The sequence below is a fragment of the Capsicum annuum genome, chromosome 11, assembly GCF_002878395.1.
Source record: "Capsicum annuum cultivar UCD-10X-F1 chromosome 11, UCD10Xv1.1, whole genome shotgun sequence".
NCBI classification, from domain to species: domain Eukaryota; kingdom Viridiplantae; phylum Streptophyta; class Magnoliopsida; order Solanales; family Solanaceae; genus Capsicum; species Capsicum annuum.
This window is the reverse complement of record NC_061121.1, coordinates 81081300-81098499: the sequence shown is the minus strand read 5'-3', so window position 1 is coordinate 81098499 and position 17200 is coordinate 81081300. Positions and strand designations below refer to the sequence as shown.

At 34.2% G+C, this 17200-nt stretch overlaps 1 long non-coding RNA gene across 3 annotated transcripts in view; it reads right to left on the bottom strand.

The window, feature by feature from the left end:
* Nucleotides 1-7077: 7077 nt before the first annotated feature.
* The window catches only part of LOC107848544, a 28707-nt gene continuing 18584 nt past the window's right edge, over nt 7078-17200 (bottom strand). Inside the window, exons 3-4 of one of the 3 annotated variants that reach the window (XR_001668080.2) lie at nt 9648-9713; nt 7078-7308 (exon numbers count right to left, since the gene is read on the bottom strand). This is a non-coding gene — a long non-coding RNA (uncharacterized LOC107848544). The remainder of the gene's footprint in view (nt 7309-9647; nt 9714-17200) is intronic. The other 2 variants (XR_007046691.1, XR_007046690.1) reach the window with 2 other exon arrangements.

Below are 17200 nucleotides of genomic sequence, written 5' to 3'. Positions count from 1 at the left end.
TTATTTATTCGTATAAGGTTAGGGATATATAATATAGTGTTGAGATTTCTGAGTATGGATGGAATAGAATAATTCACCCTTGATACATTCTTAGCCTTATTATGTTAGTCTCTTGGACATAAATAGGATAGGCTATCCTTATTATCACATTGACTTGTTATATGATTATTTGACTCTTAGGTGTACTTTCCATTCTGTTTATATGTTATATGAATATGCATTATCATTGGAGCTCAATTGGCAGTTTCCTACTGGGTAGCACATATTTGGTACTCATACTACACTTCTGCGGCCTGCAGATTATAGTATAGGGTATTCTCATTGATTTGTGCATCATGCGGAGAAGCCATGGTTTGGAGATTTAGAGTGAGCCCTGACATTTGGAGTATTGCTTGCCTCCTTCTTATGTACAAGACTAGTTTTCATGTTGTATTTTGATATAAGTTATATAAGTGTAATTCGCTTATTATTTTTCTTTTGGTACTCTTGATATATTAGAATCTCTTGTACTGATACCACCAGGTTTTGGGACTTTATTATGTATTTGATTTTCTTATTCTATTTATTCCGCATTCTTTTTTATATATATTTGGGTAGTTCATTACTAGCCAGTTCAAACTACGAGGTTGGCATTACTACTGGTGGATTATATTAGGTGCCATCATGACTTGAGAAATTGTGTCATGACAATACTATTGAGTTCCAGTTCAAGTCTTACATTTTGGGAGTTATTCATGATATGATATGGTTTGGATAGATCCCTAGTTATAGCATGGTAATTAGTAATTCATTGTTATTGGGTTATTTACTTTCCTTGATTGTCCCCTCCAAGTTTATGGGGACCTGTATTGGTTTTTTTACATTCCCTTACTTATTGGCTTATGGGTTCCAATTTAGTAGTTATAATGGTGTGATCTTTATGTTTCTTTTCCATATTTATTCACTTATTTATGTACAATAGTATTAGAGCATATTTCCAGGTTTGCCCCTCTTACCTTGGCTTACATTATTTTATCTTTTATCATATCATATTTATACCATATTTTAGTTAAGTTGGGCTATGATTCCTACTAAGTACCCATGGTTTTGGTACTCATACCATACTTTTATAATTTTTTGGTGCATATTAGAGTACTTTTTGTCATCACAACTCTGGCTATACTGATGAGTAATTTTGGAGATTGGGTGAGCTTTTGGAGTTAGAGGTACCCATTTCCTTCTATGTATCAATTTCCATTCTTTTATTTTCAAGTCAAATTATATTTGACTATTTAATACCTATATTTTCTTGTATTAGTTGTGTACCAGCATTACAGAGTTTCAGGATGTTCTTGCTCTTTTATCTATGTATTAAACTTTTATGATTGATTATTTATTGTTTAATCTTTAAGGATTAGTTTTCGTCCAATTTAGGTCCTTTTAGCCGAGTTATACCATTGCGTATAGCTCTTACCTAAGGTTTTTCTTACCTACTAGTGGGATAAAGTAGGTTCCATCATGACTCATAAATTAGGTCGTGATAGATCTTAATCTAGGAATATGGCCTATTTCTATGACTCCTTACTGTATGGCACATGCCGAGCTTAAGCAGCTAAATTCTCATTTTTAATCTATTCTAGGAAAGGGTTTCATTAACCAAGTGTGTCTCCTAGTGGAGCTCGTGTCTTGTTCATGAAGAAGAAAGATGGTTCCTTATGTATGTGTATTGATAATAGATAACTTAGTAAGGTGATAGAGAAGAACCGGTACCCTATACCTCGTATTGATGATTTGTTTGACCAAGCTCAAAGTGTGGTTATATATATATATATATATATATCTATATATATATATATATATGACCTGGCATGTCATTATGAGTTCCTAGTGATGCCTTTTGAGTTGGCCAATACCCCAACCACATTAATGTAGTTAATGAACTGTGTATCAGGCGTTATTTGGATTCCTTCGTGATTGTTTTCATTAATGATATCCTTATGTATTCAAGGATTAGGGAGGAGCATATGCATTATTAGATGATTGTGCTTTGGATTTTGAGAGATCATAGTTTTTTGCCAAATTCTCAAATTGTGAGTTTTGTCTTGAGTCAGTGATATTTGTAGGACATCTGGTGTCTAAGGATGGGATTGTGCTGGACCCAAGAAATATTTATGATATTCATTATTGGGCTATTCATATATCTCTGTCTGAGGTTTGTAGCTTTATTCATTTGGTTAGTTACTACAAGTGGTTTATTAAGGGTTTTGCTAGTATTGCAGAACCGATGACTAGATTGACACAGAATGAGATTCCTTTCTAGTTATATGAGTAGTGTGAATCTACCTTTTGTAAGCTCAAGGGATTTTACACTTTAGATACTATATTGTTTTTTTCTATTAAAGGGGAGAGATTCACTATATATTGTGATGCTTCTGGTGTAGATTTGTGTTTTGTGTTGATACAATAGGTTCAATTTATTACTTATGCATTAAGGTAGCTAAAGGTGTATGAGTACAACTACCTCACTAATGATTTGGGTTTGGCGGCGTTAGTTTTCACGCTTATGACTTGGAGGCATTATCTTTATGGTGTGCATTGTCATATCTTCATGGTTCATCATAGTCTTTAGCATCTTATGACCCAGAGACAGCTTATTTCTATGCAGTGTAGATGGATGGAGTTGCTTAAGGATTATGACATATCTATTTTGTATCATTTGGGCAAGGTGAACATGATGGTTGACGCCTTGAGTAGGAAAAAAGTGAGTATGGGTAGTTTCGCTTCTATCTCTATTTCTTAAAGGTTGTTGTCATAGGACGTACAGTCATTAGCTAATTTGATAGTGTGACTTGCTATTTTAGTCCCTAGGAGGATTCTTACTAGCATTGAGGTGAGGTCTTCTCTAGTCAAGAAAATTCAAAGTCGTTAGTTTAATGATATAAGACTTTACATCATCCATGATCAGGTGTTGAGTGATAAATCTAAGAAATCTACCATAGATTCTAAGGTTGTCTAGAGATTTAATAGTTGTTTTTGTGTTTCAAGGGTTAGTGACTTGATTTAGTTGATCTTATGTGAGGCTCGAAGCTCTAGATATTCTATTCACTCTACTGCAGCTAAGCTGTGTAGATATTTAAGGAAATATTATTGGTGGAGTTGTGTGAAGATAGATGTGATAGACTTTATAGCTCATTTCATATGTTGCTAGCAGGTGAAAGTCGAGAATCAGAGACTTGGTGCCCTTATTTAGAGGTTGCCATTCCCGAGTAGAAGTGGGAGAAGATTACCATGGACATTTTTAGTGGTTTGCCTTGCACCTCCCATGGTATCGATTTTATTTTGGTCATTATGGATCGGTGAATAAATCAGCACATTTTGTTTCTATTCTAATGTCCTTTAGCATTTAGAGGTTATCCCATATTTATGTTCATAAGATAGTTCATTTTCATAGTGTGCGTATATCAATTATTTCAGACTAGGTTTGGTGTTCACTTCTAGATTTTGGAGTGCAATTCAGGAGAAGTTGGGTGCACAGGTGGATCTTAGTACAACCTTTCATCCTCAAATTGATATGTGGTTAAAACAGACTTTTCAAGTTCTCTAGGATATGCTCCGAGCCTGTGTAATGGAGTTTGGAGGTTAGCAGGAGCAACACTTGAATTTTTTAGAGTTTGCATAAAATAACTGTTACCATTCGAATATTGAAATGGTGCCTTTTGAGGCTTAATATGGTATTTCATATCCAATAGGGTGGGTTGAGATCTCTGAGATTAGACCCGGTGGTATTGACATATTTTAGGAGTTGTTGGATAGAGTCAAAGTGATTCAGGAAAGTTTGTGAGTAGCTTAGAGTAGGCAGAAGGCTTATGTAGATCGTAAACATTGTGCCTTGAGTTTTGGAGTTGGTGACCAAGAATTCCTTCGAGTATCACCCATGAAGGGTGTGATGAGGTTCTAGAGGAAGGGCAAGCTAAGCCCCAGATATATTGGACCATTTGAGATTCTTGGCACAGTTGGTAAGGTGGCTTATGAGTTAGTTTTACCCCCAGATTTTGCTATTGTCCATTCAGTTTTTCAGGTTTCTATGTTGTAGTTGTATATTCCTAATGCATCTCATATGCTTAGATGGGACTCAGTTAACTTGGATAAGCAGTTGACATTCGTGGAGGAGCTGATGCTCATATTAGCAAATGATGTCAGGTGGTTACACACTAGAAAGATTCAAGTAGTTAAGGTTCAGTGGAGGCACTGCTTAGTAGAGTAGGCTACTTGTGATATCAAGAGCGAGATACAGACCCAATAATCCTCATCTATTCGTGGTTGTAGGCACATCCTAATCCTTTACTTTTTTAGAAAAAAGTTCTTTTAGTAGTGGATATTATAATGACCCTCCAAGTCATTTTTCATATTTCCACTTATTTTTGTCATTTAGAGCATTCCTATATCTACCCCACCTCACTTTTAACTTATTGGAGAAGATAGTTCAGTTACCGGACAGTTCATTTGGTTGTTAGAGCCAATTTCTTATTTAAAGTCTTCACTGGTTAAAAAGGGCTATCGGGCAAGAACTTCAATGACCCTCGTACGCCAATTCTGATAGTTTCAACAACTCTATAATGTTGAATTTAGGCAAGCAGGACCCTGGTCTGGGTCCTGAGGTTCCCAGACTCATTTCAAGCAAGTGGCCAAAAGTTAAGAAAAATAACACATGGGTATGGGACCCATTATTGTCAAAACAACCTGGAATAAAAATTTAGACTACACCATTGAGTTGGAAATGTAAAATTTGATAGGGTAGCAGATTTCATCAATGTATACGGTATTTTAGATGAAACCCGAGGAGTTGGTGGACACTTAGAATAATTCCAAGTCTTAGCTGGTGTTGGTGCATCGCTTAAGTGCACATTAGGTCACTTAGGAGATGGTTCTTAAGAAACCTAGCTTGCCCAGCAAGTCTTGCTTAAGCAATTCCTTTGGCACTAAAGCGGCATACATAGTAGTAGAAAGTATCGTTCAAACAACACTTGGTCACTTAAGTAACAATTGTACACCTGGGAACACTATAACTTCTCCACTTATCCCATTTTCTTCTATTTTCACCCATTTCTAAGAGTGTACAACCCTAAAAAGTGTGAAAACTTGGGTGAACTACTAGTGGGTCATGTTGGAGTGTTTGTAAGCTTGAATCACATGTTTCTTTTTCCAATTCATGGTAAGCTTCCATCAATTTCATGATTAAATCCTTTATTTTTTTCAAAATCACAAGAATATTGGTGGGTTGACTGTATCACCATTAGAGATCATAATTCACCCATTATTGAGGGTAAATATTCCTCGATCATACAGGGATGTATTATCGATTTCAAAAGTGTGACTTGCAAGCGGGACCCACGTGAAATTTTTTCATGATTTTGGACCTGGAGCATAATAGTGCAATAGGAGTATCATTTTTTTTGTTTTGATGAGTAGATTATGATTTTGATATTGTGGCATCTTGCGAAAGCTTCTTGGAAAGGAAAATAATCGATTTAGCTGATTTTTCAGGCTTTTCTTTGTCATCCAGGTTGGCTAGGTTTACCTCCTTCATAGATTGAGCTAATTTATAGTATAATTATGATATTATTCTATATATGTGATGGCATTTGGGTATTGGAGGTACGATTGATTAACTAGTGTTATTTTGATTGTTTAGACTTCTAAGGAACCATAAATTAGGTGAAATTGACTTAGATGCTTATGATTTAGGTGGAATTTCCATCATAGGACTAATTGTGGCTTGTGTACATCTAGAAGTGAATATAGATACCTTATTCTAGTGCGGTGTAGAATTTTCCTTAGAACAGATCTCGGGGATTAGAAATAGGCCCCTCCGTTCCACCTTAGGCCAAGATTTTAATTAGCTTTTGTGGACTTCTATATGCATGTTATACCCTTTGAAATACTTATTTTGGAGTTTAAGGACATTGGATACATGATATTTATACTAGTTTGGTACTTGGAGAGTTGGTGTAAATTTCAGACTAAACTGAATGGTTTATTGATTTGAGTTTCAGTTCAATTCCGGTAATTGATGATGATGTTGATGACGTGATCTTTGGTTCGAGTCTGGCATCAAGAATTTATTATTATATGAGTGTTGGTTCGAGTTTGACATTAAGAGTTTATTTATGATATGAAACAACATGGATGGACTCATGGTTATGGCTTGATATTCGGTAAATTTGTGAAACTTATGTTATTTACTTTTCTTTGAATGTACCTTCTGGTCTCATTGTGGACCGCATTAACTTACATACTTTTCTACACTTACTGGCTTATGGGGGCCAGTCTTGTAGTATTAATTATGCTTTCTTCATACTATGTTTGTTTCGATTATTTATTTCTAGTGTTGGAACTTATTTCCAGGTTTTCCCTTTTACATTGACTTAGCTTATTTATCTCACACCATTATCATAGTTAAATCATGATTTAGATTATCCGATTGATGATGTCTACTGAGTATCCATGGTTTTGGTAGTCATACTACACTTCTATACCTTTTTGTTTTAGTTTTGAGTACTAGTGGTCGCTACTAACGTTATGATTATATTGAGTTGATTTTGGAGATAGGGTGAGCAATCAGAGTCTCAGTTTCCCTTTTTCACTTCTATTATCTATGTATAGTCTATCACTATTTGAAATGGATTTGTATTTGACTATTTTAGTACTTATGTTCTACTTGTAGTATCTCTTGTACTAAAACTATTAGGTTGTGGGATGGTTATTGATGTTTTATCTATCTCTTAGACTATCATTGATTCCTTATTATTTTTTTATAAATCTTAAATTATTGATTTCCAGCTTTCAGGCCATTTTCCACCAAATTAGCCCATCTCTTATGGCTCCAGACTATAGTTTGGCGTACCCACTAGGGGATAAAGTAGGTGCCATCATGACTCGTAAATCGGATCATGACATGTAAGGTGGAATTGAATTAGGTTGTGTGTCACGATCCGATTTCTCATGTCATGATGACACGTACTATGACCCACCGTAGGCAATCCAACTCGTGATCGAAACAGCTAGTAAAAGGATATCAAGAGAAATTAATAAAGCGACTGAAAGAAATCTAATAAAGAGGCTAACATAAAAATGAAATACCAAACTCTAGTGAAGTACATATAAGAGCTTCAAATAGAGCAAGAGAAAAGGAGAAATACATAGTCAATATATATATATACAAATTTGTCTCTAAAATACAAAATTGAGATCAAATTAGTAATATGAGGGAGAACAGGAATGCTCCAGTAGTTAATAGCTCAACCCGAATCTTTTATCCAGATATTCTTCCTGCAATGCACACGTCAAAGATAAGAACTTGTACTATGATTTCTAGGTTACAAGAGTGTAGTATGAATACCAAACACGTGGTACTCAGTTGGCATCAGCCAACTGAGATTCAAAAATAATGTAAGCATAAATAACATGTAAAGTAGGAATATAACTACAGAAAAATATTCAGGAAACTAAACATAATAATTCTAATGAAGCAATAAGGGTAAACTTTCCTATTCTAACAGTAGTCAAGAACTAAAGTGCAATACCGTCTATCACTATCCAATATACAATTGAAGTGTGAAACAAGAATATATAGTAGTAATACAAGGTCAAATGATTCATATACAATACGAATAGATAAGAAAAGAGAGGAATATACAGTAACACCATATATATATATATACATATATATATATATATGCATATATATATATATGCATATATATATTTGTATATATATGTATATATATATATATATGTATACATACATAGGACTAAACTCAAGGGTAATAACTTGAGGGAACCAAACTAATATCTCAAGGATCATAACTAAGTAAGGATCTAATACTAGCATACTCAAGTCCTCTAACAAAAGTGCTATTAATCATGATGTAATATAACAATAATACCATAACAAAAAGAGAAATCAGAAGCGTACTGCCAATCCCGGTTACTAGACCATAATCATCCTACCATAAACTAACCATAATAACTAACAATAAAGTAACCAACTAGTATGGACAAAGAATAACCTAATTACACCGCATAAGCCCAAAAGGTTCAAGCAAGCAGTCAACAACCAGTAACCATTACTTATACTTATGCAACCCTCCCTTATACTAATACATATAAGTGCAAGACAATTTTACTTGTAATAGACGATTCATTTGAATAAGAGAATAAAACTACAATCTAGTACTATCAACCAATCAATTGCCATAACGTACTAAGGGTCTACACATCCTCCAGTACAGTTGCTCACTGAGGCAGGACCTTCGCTGATAGTCCTTCCCTAGTACAATGGCTCATGAATAAAGGGACCCATAAGGGACTCGGTATATCTGTATACACTTCTTGATCTCGAACCAGGACTTTCAGTAACCATCATAATTAATCTACCCTGTCTAGTAATAGAGAGATACATAAGGTATAATAAATTCTCGAACTTGAATCAAGGCTAAATAAGTATAACTCTAAAAATCTATTATCGGAGATTTAATTTGGGACTATATCAGCAAAATAATATATAGAGGGTTACAAACTCCCATGACTGAAAAAATAGCAGTGGTAAAAGAGTGGATTAATAAAGATCTATAATTAACCTCTGTCTAATTTCCAAAATAACATATTTAGTTTCAAAAGATCATTATTCATTAAATAAGGTGGTATGATTCCTATTGTAAAAGAATCTTTTTTAAAAGTGAAAAGTAAGAATAAATCCCTTTTTTTAGAAAATAATAGCAAACCAAGATTTTGATTGGAATCATACCATTAAGTGAATATAAATGTGCCTAGATGTACGGATGCCATCACCAATATCTAAAAAATACAGTCATAAGTGCCTAAGATTCTATAAACTAGAATCATGTCTTTTTTAAGGATAAAATACTCCCCTGGAGTCCAACCAGTATCATAACCACGACCTTGGGACAAATAATACATAACTAGCATAAAAATAACACCATAAACTTGGAAACTACGATCCAAATCACTAAGTCAAATGGTATGTCTTAAACTAAAGGATCCTTAACACTAATTTGTGGTTAACATACCTATAATTAATAGAATTATACGACCATAACAAGTATTTTATACTAAGGTTCGGGTCACATTTCTATCCTAAATTCCCTCAATAGGTTATGTCATCATATACTAGTCATAACCCCATACTTTATTATCCCTACCTAGTATGCAAGTTATACAATACACAATCTTGTAGAGAAAAGTAGATCGAAGCCTACCTTGATGCCTAATCACATTCACAAACCATCCACAAACTGATCATCTTTATTTCATGATACCAACATATCGCTACACTATCAAAATAATCATCTAGATGTTAAATCAAGTAAAATGATACCATATTGCAATATAAAACTTCTTACCAAAATTTTGGTCAAATATAGGCTTGTGGGAACACTAACAGAATCCCAATATTGAATCTATCACCAAGTCCCTTAAAGGACAAGGAATATTTGCTCAAAAGATGAGACCAAATAAAGAAAAAATTGAGGAGTAAACCAGCCCACAAAGTAGAGGAATTAAAGACAAATTTCTAGTAATTTTCAAGAAAAAAGGATGGAATCTGATAAGGAGAAACAATGGGAAATGACAAAGTGGTGTTGAATTACCTTACATTAGCCTCAACAGATGATTTCCCATAATTTCCCAATATCCAATAATTGAGGAAAAATGCCCTAGAAATAGGGGGACAATCAGGTAAAGAGCAAACTTTAATACCATATGTGATTGCTTAAGTGGCTACTTAGTCACTTAAGTGACCACTACTTAAATATAAAACTGACAATCAGGTGAAGAGCAAACTTTAATACCATCTGTGATTGCTTAAGTGGAAACTAATTGACTTAAGTAACCACTGCTTAAATGTAAAACTGAGTGCTAAAGAGACTATTAAGGATAAGTAGGGACAGCTTAAGCGATACCTTAGTCCTTAAAGTGACGTCTGCTTTAGCTAAAAAAGATCATTAAAGACCCTCAATCTAGTTGTCCAAGGTTGATAAAATGGCACAAGGTTGCTAAAATATAGAATTAGGACATTGATTATGCGCATTCCTTCCAGTACAAGATTATGATAACCATGCACTTCATGAAATCCCTATCTATTATATTATAAATTGTTGATATTGGTCATGTGTTCAAGAAGTGTCAAGTCTTGTCAGTTTCATGCTATCGATTCCGGGGGGTACTTGTACCCAGTAAATTAGTTATGTGCCTAGAGCCAATGTCATAGTTTCACGATATCCTCAGTCAATCCATGTTTAGTAGAATTCAGCCAGTCATGTGACACAGGAAAATTCAGCAAACTTAGTAATCCCAGTAAATCTTAGAAAGCTTAGTAATTCAGTAATCTCAGTAGCATTCTTTTAGTCAATGAAACTCTATGAACTCACTCCAGTTTAGTTCATTTAATCATGTTCAGTGTCTATTCAGATGGGAATAAGAGTTAGCACCGAGTGAACCCAAGGATGGGAATTCACGTGTTATTAGAGGGTGTGATTCTTAGAAGCAGTTGTTGCACTCTAGAGCTACATAGCTAGCATAGTTTCAGACATCAAACCTACTATTTTGAGGGTGGATAAGGTGGATAAACCTATTATATGAGGGTGCCACCGTTCTCGTTTGAGTACCTGCTATATGAGGGATCACTCACAGCTTGTCCTTACTAGTGGCGCGGTATTGACACTCTTCCAATTGCAGTTACAGATTGGACCCCAACTTAGCTATAATAGCTTATTAAGGGCTTGTCAGTTAGATAAATTCTCCCACAGTTTCAGTTATAGAATTAGGACTATCAGATACAGTCACTTATATAGTATAGAACTCATCTAGTTCCATCAGATTTCAGGACTGTCAGACACAGTCACCTAGTTAAAAGTATATTAATTATAGAAAATTCATGTTACTAATATTCGCATTTCAGGATTATCAGATACAGTCAATCAGACCAGTTCTTCATAATCAGAACTATTAGAAATAGTCATTCATTTATAAGTAATATGACATCTGTTCCTCAGCACTCAATATACTTAGTCATTTAGTATCCCAATATTAGTACTCAGATATCAAAAAATCCATGTTATCAGAATTCATGAGTTAGTATTATCACAATCTTAATCACAGTTACTTACTCATATATGTATTCTCATATTCATGTTATACAATCAGTTAGCATTGTTCATGCATTTGAACTCTTTGTATTCAACCTACCTTATTTGCATACCAGTAAATTCAACGTACTAATACATTTGCACTAATGTGTTTTATACCATACTTTTAGAAGCACAAGCTCCTAAGCATCTTTAGTAGATTAGACGTTCAGTATCCAGACTAGCAGTGAGTCCTCATCATTCAAGGATAGCATGATTATTTTATCACTTTATTATTTCGGTAGTTCAAAGTTAGTTAGGGACATGTCCCATCAACTCCAAAGATTTCATACAGTTTAGAGGCTTTCAGACTATAGCATGTTTCAGATAGTTTATTTTAGGCTTTCAGGCTCTCAATAACAGGACCACTAGCTCTAAAATTCAAGGGCTAAATCACAAGAACTCTCCATCAATCCTTCCAAATTATTTAACTCGGGTATGCAAAGTGTTCATTCATGGATTCTTTTCATCCAAGAAGCCCAAGAATCAAGTTTTAAACTATGAATTATGATATTCATGCTATGTGTTGATTATGTTCATGTTGTTATTGTTGTATGATTCCAAATTTTGACTCTGTATGTGTTTTTATAAGAATATGTTAGCATGTGAGTTGAAAACCATGAATTTTAGTTGGTTATGACATGCTAATTAGATGAATTATGCCATACCATAAGCCATGCACCCTAAGTGTTTGATAAAATTCCTAAGAGACTAGAAATTATGTAATATAGCTCAATTGTGACTTAAGTGATGGATTCATGTTTTACCCTTCGGTTCAAATTACTCCCATGCTATTGATGTGTAATGTAGACGTTTGTTGAAATGCTCATGATGCAAGAATATGGAATTATGACATTGAGTATGTGCATTCCTTTCATGTACAAGATTATGATAACCATGTACTTTATAAAATCCCCAACTTATTGTATTATGAATTTGTGATATTGTTCATGTGTTCAAAAGTGTCAAGTTTTGTTAGTTTCATGTTATCGAGTCCTGAGGGCACTTATACCCGACAATTTAGTTGTGTTCCTAGAGCCAGTGTCATATTTTCATGATATCCTCAATCAAGCCTTCTTCAGTAGAATTCATCCAGTCATGTGCTCAAAAAAATTCAATTACCTTAGTAATCCCGATAAATCTCAGAAAGCTCAATAATTCAGTAATCTCAATAGTATTCCGTCAGTCAATAGAACTCTATGAACTCAGTCCATTTTAGTTCAGTTAATCATGTTCAGTGTCTATTTAGATGAGAGTAGGAGTTAGCACCGAAGAAGCCCAAGGATGGGAACTCACCTATTATTAGAGGGTATGATTCTTAGAAGCAGTCCTTGCACTCCTAAACTATGTAGCCAACATAGGTTGAGATATCAAACCTGCTATTTTAAGGATAGATGAAGTGGATTAACCTATTATATAAGGGTCCCATTATTCTCCTTTAAGTACCTGCTATATGAGGATTTACTTAAAGCTTGTCCTTACTAGTGGCATGGTATTGACACTCTTCTAATTGGGGTTATAGATTGGACCCCAAATCAGTTATAATATCTCCTTAGCGGCATATCGGTTAGATGAATTCTCCCACAGTTTTAGTTATAGAATCAGGATTATCAAATACAGTCACTCAGTACAGTAAGAAAGTCAGCTAGTTCCATTAGATTTCAGGATTGTCAGACACAGTCACCTAGTTAATAGTATATTAATTATACTAAATTCATGTTACCAATATTCCAATTTTAGGACTGTCAGATACAATCAATCAGACCAGTTCTTCATAATCAGAACTGTCAGAAAAAGTCATTCCTTTATAAGTAATACGACATTAGTTCCTCATCACTCAATCGACTTAGTCATTCAGTATCCTAGTATTAGTACTCAGATATTAAAAAAGTCACATTATCAGTATTCATGATTCAGCGTTATCATGATCTCAGTCACAGTCACTTACTTATGTATGTATTTTCATATTCATGTTATACAGTTAGTTAGCATTGTTCATGCATTTGAACCCTTTGCATTTAGCCTACCTTACTTGCATACCAGTACTTTCAATGTACTAATGCATTTGTGCTATAGTGTTTTATACCATAGGTTTAGAAGAACAAGCTCCCGAGCATCCTTAGTAGATCAGACATTCAGTAGCCAGACTAGTAGTGAGTCCTCATTATTCGAGGATAGCATGATTATTTTATTACTTTATTATTCCAGTATTTTGGAGTTAGTTGGGGAAGCGTCCCATCAACTCCATAGATTTTAGACAGTTTAGAGGCTTTCAGACTACAACATGTTTCAGATAGTTTATTTCAATTTTGGGTATATACCCCATTAGAGACATTGTTTTATATTTAGTATTATTTTAGTTTTAAACCTTATGGCCTTACAGCTTATATTCAGTATATTGATAGTAAATTATTCCGTGCTCAGTTACAGATATCAGTCATAGGTTTGCTTATGGTCTTTTGGGGTCATGAGCACCGTGTAATATTTTGGGTACCAGATTCAGGGTGTTATATTAAGAGATTGAATTGGTAGAAAAGAAGGATAAAATTGGGTGTCAACATTCTCCTGTGTAAATATAAAGGTCCCCCAAATCTGTCCAATTGTCATACTACACCATTATTGATTCTCTTTTTGTGTTCCCCAAAATTTGGTTCTCAATTTAGTCTTTTTCTTTTAAAATCTTCTTCCAATATTAACACCCACCACATATTTGTTTCTATATTACCAAATTATATTTAATCGTTCTACAATATTTATTATTTATATACTCACTCTAGATGGATTGCATGGTTCTAAAATTCGACCATAAATTACAGAACAGTACCATCAAAATATGTTTTAGTAATCTAAAGCCTAGGATACCCTAATCTAATGGTAGACGTAAGTTTCTCCATTTTATATAATGCCTACCTCTCCCTTCCATACAACTAATCCAAAAAACCTATGCCATCATCTGCTAAATTTGGTTGAACCTATTGAGGGAAGGATTTATCATTAATAAATAGTGAATAGGAATACTCTGAAGAACATGCTTGATCATTATTGAACTTCTCCCTTAAGATAGCAACTTCCCTTTCCTTGCCTGCACCTTAGAACTTATCCTTTGAATCATCTGTTTGTAATAACTTCTTTTATTCCCCTTGTAAAATATTGGACATCCTGATAAGTAAAAGTAAACTCTTTCCATAATATACTAGTTGCTACCAGCAAGTACAATATCCCTTCGAAAATCACAATGATTGTAATAACCTAATTTTTTGATAATTTGTATAAAATATTTATTTTTATGTGATTTGACTATTTTACCCCTCCTCATGGTTGTATCTATGTATTTCTAAGGTGTCGCGATGATTAGATTAGCCTTGCAGTCAAAGTGTCACTTAAGTAAGATCAGCTTCTGTTAAGAGACTAACATGTCAGATGTTTATTGCATAAGAGATAGCCAATGTCGCTTATGTGATGAGGTGGGCTTTGCTAAAGAGATGCTTGGTCACTTAAGTGATGGCCACTTAGGTGTCCTGGTAGTCACTTAGCGAATGCCTGGGTATATGAACCCTCATTTTCAAGATATTTACACCATTTTTAATACTTGGAGCTTGGGTTTTGAATTTTTGGGCATTTTCTTTCATCTCTATATTTAGGTAAGCTCCAAATCCCTATTTCAATTATTTTTCTTTTAGTTTGATCATCCAAATCTTATTTGAAACTCGAATTTAAAGTTGAAAATTGGGGATTTTGGCCCAAAAGTCCCAAATTAGCATTTTCTTTGATTTAAACCTCAATTTCAACCAATTTTAACTTGGGTTTTCTCCTATGGGTTCCTTTAATATCGTAAAAAATGGTTTTGAACTAATATTCTAGTTTTGCCCTTCTTTTTTTGAAAAATTTTTTAAGGGCCCATTTTGACCCAATTAAGAATGGCCAATATGGGTATCATAGGCTTTTTTGATGCATAGATTCAATATTTGTATATTTTATCTAATTTCAAGTCCATATGTTAGGTTAAAGCTTTGTAATAAAGGTTCATTTACTTTGGATTTGACACTTAAGGTAGGTTTTGACTTAACTTTCTTCTGACTGGATTAGGTAGGTAGTAATAATGTAAAATCATGTTATGGAGATGCGGTTGTATCACGGAAAATGGGTTTAGGTGATTAAAGTAACCATGTGGGTCCTATGTGGATAATATTAGGTGGTTTTGAGACATTATTTTCTTTTTGTGATTGTGTGAGGTCTTGTGTGATTTCTTTTGGCCTGATATTGGTATATGTATTTTTGGTTATACTTTTTTTTGTGGAAAATCCTATATTTTAGGATTTATGTGATAACAATTCCCTTTTCCATGATATTTCTCATGATGGTTTATGAACTATATTGAATCATGGATTGTTGGTTGACTTGAGTGGATTTTGGCTCACATGGTTTATATATTGGTTAAATATTGGAAACTCTTATTTTGGTTGGTTATGAGCATTACATTCTCATATCAAACTCATTCATGAAATATTGATACCACCATGGAAATAATGGAATACTAGCTTTTTTGACAGACAATGCAACATCTTTTAAAAAAAAACCCATCGATATATATATATGTCAGAGAGGAGTTATGTATATCGGTATTGGATATTGGTTGTATATTAATTGACAAATCCCCCTCCCCCATGGGTCCTACTTGGGAGCAGATCTTGGTATGTATGGATTGACTAACTTTCCATGGGTCCTACCTGGGAGTAGAGCTTTATAGGTGTATATGGAGGTAGTGTGACGACCTCGTGAATATAATCATAATCATCTTAATTTCACCCCATGTATATATATTGAGCTGATTCTGTGTTTTATTTCCATTCTTGATGTGATATCTACCTATTTATATTCCTTTCCTTACATATACCTGCTAACGTGTATATTAATGTTTTTTCTTGTAAATATAATTTTTACATGTGTATATAGTAAAAATAATAGTGGAGACGATTTGGGATACCTTTGTGATTTTTTTAATAGTAGGTAACATGCCCATAGTTTGTCTTTATATGCTTTACTTTCTACTTTAATCAGTTGGCCTATGATACCTACTGAGTAAAAATGGATCGTACTTATCCCTAGTGTGTTATTTTGGTAAAGATATAGGTTTTAGTGCACCATACAAATAGATGATTCAGGTAATATTTGGAGTCTATTTGAGGTAGCAATTGATCTATGCATCAAAATTGGACAACTACCTTTTCTTATGTTGACTGTATCTTGTTGTACTTAGAGATAGAGTTTGTGTCTTTTTGATATCATATGTATATTCTGACTTTAAGTGGTATTAGTGGTTCTTACACTATGACACCGGAATTGGGGATTTAGTTTTGTATCCTTGATTATATTTTTGCAATTATCATATTTGTGTGGCTCGAATTTGCTCTAAAATCCTTGTCTTGGGTTTTAGTATTGATTTCCATCATTATATCAATTGGGTGATAGGACTACTTGGCAATGATTCCCACAACAAGTATCATCATAACCCTTGGTTTTGGCATCATGAAAAATTGGTATCTGAGCCAGGTTTATTGGTGTTAATATTATAAGAAAGAGTTGTCTAATAAAATCTCAAAGATAGGTACATAGATATTTGTATCTATAAATGAGAGGCTTTATGAGGTCCTTAGGAAAATTTCCTTATTTTTCTCCTCATCGTGCGGATATTTCATACCTTGTGTTATAAGTTATATTTTACTCTTTTGTCCACAGGTGAGGACAAGATCCAATGAGGTTAGAGATATAGATCCATTATCTGAGAAGAGAGCCTAGTCTAGAGAGAGAGTTGTGAGTTGTGGTCAAGCTCGAGGTAGAGGTTGGGTATGAGGATTTTCCCCATCCATAGATAGTACTAGAGGGCTCTCCTCTCAGCCTTGTGTTAAGTATGTAAGAGTTATGGGGCCTACTTCAATCTCATAGAGTTCTTCTTCCCCTATCTTGGATGGGTTGTTGATTCAATTATTGACCTATTTAGAGGGTGCTCCTAAGGGTGA